We start from the raw sequence: 4,158 nt of genomic DNA, 5'->3' as shown, positions 1-4,158 counted from the left end.
CTCTTTGAGGCATTTCGATGCCATTGGCCCATCGGGGAGGCACAGAGATCCTGCGCCCAAGGAGCGACTGGGCTGGGAGCCCGGGTGAACCCCCCCCCCCCCAGGTGCTCTAGCTGCGAGGGGCTGGAGACTGGCCCCTTAGCGTTGGAGAACCTTGTGGTGGGACATGGAGGGGCCCGATGGACTGAAGGTTCCCGAGGAGGCACCCTGCACCCCCCACACATACAGTAGGTGTCGGCCTGTGTGGGCGCAGCGCACTGGGATGTTGCTGCTGAGGACAAAAGGGCTGCACACGACTGGAGATCCCGAATGGGGTGAGACCCCCGAGCTCGCCAGAAGGATCGGGCCTGGCATGCATGAACAGTGTACCTGAGAGACACGTGTGGGGGAGAAGCGCTAACTGGGTGCTGAACACAGAGGCTACTGGGCACGTCTGGGTTCATTGTAATCCGTGTCGGTGGTGTGGCCATGTGGAAGGTTGATCCGGCAAACGGCTGGGGCCTGCGAAGCATGGCGGCGGCTAAGACAAAACGAGAGCGGTCAGTGAAAGACATGCTGGCAGGTGCTCGCTTACCCACGGGTGGCATGACTGAAGACCCTCCTGAGGGACGTTTGGAAGTGGACTCCGGCAGTTCGCCGGTCATGAAAGGCTTCTTGACTTCCCTTTTGATTCACTTCGCAGTGATATACAAGACTTGCGACGGGATATATCCCAGGAGGTGAAGGAGTTGAGAGGAGAGGTGTCCTCCTTGGGAGAGCGTGTCTCGCAGCTGGGGGATGGAGAGATTCCTCGTGGAGAAGAACTGGCGGGCCTACAGCAGGAGGTTGTCTGTCTTCGGGAACAGCAAGATCATCTCCAGCTAAAAGTCGAGGATCTGGAAAATCACTAGGGGAGACAAAACATCCGCATCAGGGGGGCTCCGGTGGGGGTTGAGAAGGAAGACATCGGGGACTATGAAGGGCCTATTCCGTTCTGTGCTGGGCCCAGACGAGAGACAGGAGATAACCTTGGACAGGGTGCATCGAGTCAGCCGTGCTGGTGCTCCCGGGGACCGTCCTCCGGACATTCTGGCCTGTCTATATGATTTCGTTCTCAAGGAATGGATTTTGCAGCGAGCCCGCACTCTCCAGAAGGTCCACTTTAAAGGACATGCTCTCCAACTATTCCATGACCTCTCAGTGCGCACGTTGCGAAGGAGAAGAGAATTTAGACCAATCACAGAGCATTGCGGGTGCACAACGTTTCTTATTTTTGAGGTCACCCGTTCCGTCTGGTCTTTCGATGGGAGAAACGGCTCCGACAAGTGACGTCCACTGCGGAGGCGGCCCGGATCCTGGGCATGGAGGATGGACCCCAAGAAGCGAGTGAGGGGTCAGCCCTGTCGGGGGGCGATCAGCCTCGGTGGCAACGAAAAGAGAGAAAGCCGAGACCGCGACAACCGTCTCCCTCGGAGCTGAGAATGGAGAGGGAGTCTGTTCTGAGCAGTGTGGCAGCTGGAACTTCGGCGTAGAGAGGGGTGCCTGGTGGCGCTCTAACGGCTAGCGGGCCTGGATGCGAATGGCATGTCGGCCGTTGGAGAGGGTCGGGCGGCGGAGGTGACAGAAGAGGACTCTCATTTATGGCTGGTTCTACTGCACTTTGGAGACCTTGTCTCGTGAGGAAGAAAGCACAAGGACTTATATACTTTTTGCACCTGTTGTGCGTGATGGTTTATTCTTAATGGGTTTCCCTGTGGGTTTGCATGTGTAAGGAGTCTCCTCCAGGGCCTGTGGCTACAAATGGGGAGGAACTGACCCCGGAGCTTCCTTCCAGCACCCTTCCGCCTCTTTGCGTGTAACTTTCAACCTAACCCATGCTTCTTAAATGTAGGAGTCTGAATGTCCGCGGGCTTAATAACCCTACCAAGAGGCTGGCCGTTCTGTCCATCCTAGAGAGGTCCGGCTGTCACATATGCTTGCTTCAGGAGACACACCTTGTATCGAAGGATGTCTACCGCATGCGCTCCAGATGGTTCCCTAGGCAGTTCTGGTCCTCGGTAACAACAAAGCATGCAGGGGTGGCGATTCTTCTAGCGCGCTCATTCCCGGGCGAGGTGGTGTCCACGTTGCACGAGATAGCAGGGAGGCTTCTGGCCATAGGTCCGAAACGGGGGGGCTTTTCCTTCACCATTGCCTCTTTGTATGCACCTAACTCCCAGCAGGAACCTTTCCTAAAAAGAGCCTTGACCCCATTGTTGCAGTCCCCAGACAGCGCTATTCTGATTGGGGGCGACTTCAATCTGGTGATTGATGGGGGGGGGGGGGATGGATCGTTCGGGCCAAAGGTGGGGGCAGACGGGGTCCATTACCGAGGCTGGTAAGCATTGGCTGAATGAATGTGGCCTGGTGGATAATACTAAACAACTGCTTCATCTATTGGACAAAACGGAACGATCAAGACGGGAGGCAGTCTTCCTCTCTGTCGACGCTGAGAAGGCGTTTGACAGGGACCACTGGCCATATTTGTTTAAGACGTTAGAGCGTTTCAGGTTGAGCCCCGGGTTCATGGCTTGGATCTGATGCATCTACCAAGCGCCTCGGGTGGCGGTGAGGGTCAGCGGGACGCTTTCTTTGCCTTTTTCGGTTCAGAGAGGAACGCGACAGGGGTGCCCCCTCTCGCCCCTATTGTTCGCTTTATATATGGAACCCCTGGCCCAGCGACTCCGTGATGACCCTAAGATTGTGGGCTTTAAATTCGGAGGCGATAGACATCTTATCTCATTGTATGCGGATGATGTGATTCCCACCATGGCGGACCCCACGACATCACTCCCTGCGCTAATGCAGGTATTAGCGGAATTCGGACAAGTCTCGGGTTTCCGAATCAATATGCTAAAGTCGCAGGTTATGAGTAGGTTTATTAACGCTGAACACGAAAAGACGTTGCGAGACCGTTTTCCCTTTATCTGGTCCTCCTCAAAACTTCCGTATCTGGGAGTGGAGCTGGGTCCGACAGCAGCCTGTACGGCGTCGTTGAACTACGAGAAGCTGACACAGGAGGTACAGCGTGACTTGGAGAGCTGGGCGAGGCTTAAATTATCCTGGTTGGGTTGCGTTGCGGCCGACAAGATGACTATCCTGCCGAGAGTGTTATATGTATTTCAGGCACTCCCAGTAGAACCCCCACCGCGAACAATAGGAGTCCTTCAGACGTCGGTTTTAAGATTCATATGGGAGGGGAAGGCAGCGAGGCTTTCGCGAAGTTTTATCTACCGCCCTAAGCGGGAGGGGGGACTGGCTGTCCCTTGCTTTCAGTGATACTTTCAGGCCACGCAACTTTGCTTCCTACTGGAGTGGAGCCGCCCGTCCTCCGAGAGGCACTGGTGCTTCATGGATCAGGCGGTGGCGGGCTCACATATTTGGAAAGAGCCTTGGTTAAGGCGCCGACATAGAGCATGCGTTCCCGGTCACGGGGGTCTCGATGCGCGTATGGGACCGTGTGGCCTGATGACCTTTCCGTCCCCAATGACACCCTTGGGGGCGAATCCTGATTTCGGCCTGGGTCTCCAGGCGGAGGCGCTGCGCCGTTGGTATGAGGGGGGCTGTAAGAGAGCTGGCTGTTTCTTTGATGAACAGGGTATGATCCCCTTTGACCAGATGAGGGAGCCATGTGGCCTGTTGGAAGCAGACAGGATGATGTATTATCAGATAAGACACTGGGTTCTGTCGCCCGCTAATAGACCGTCAATAGATAGGCCCTTAACGCCATTCGAAAATTTGATGTTATACGTGTATTGTTATATTGAAACTATTAATAAACAGATTTGATCTATAAAGTGCAACACTCCATGTTAAAAGCTTACAAGAGCTTTTAAGTATGTTAGTTCAGGATGCACACATCCAGAACTGGCATATTTGAAATTGCTCTTGTGTTTGCTTTTCACATGCCGGTGTGTTTATCTTTAGTACATCAGTTAATATCACTATAGTGAGAGACATTTATTAAAAGTGTTAATACCTCCAAGTATGGTGATATGAACAGATGTACTAAATAAAGTGAAACATTCCTGCAAGTTAAGTGCGCAAAGGGAGCATTTTAAATACCAAATATTTACATGCTCAAAACCAGGAATCTCCAACCTTCTGTAATGAGAGCTACTTGGGATCAATAAAAATTGT

Source organism: Pleurodeles waltl, chromosome 4_1 (assembly GCF_031143425.1).
Source record: "Pleurodeles waltl isolate 20211129_DDA chromosome 4_1, aPleWal1.hap1.20221129, whole genome shotgun sequence".
NCBI classification, from domain to species: domain Eukaryota; kingdom Metazoa; phylum Chordata; class Amphibia; order Caudata; family Salamandridae; genus Pleurodeles; species Pleurodeles waltl.
This window is presented reverse-complemented; position numbering follows the sequence as displayed.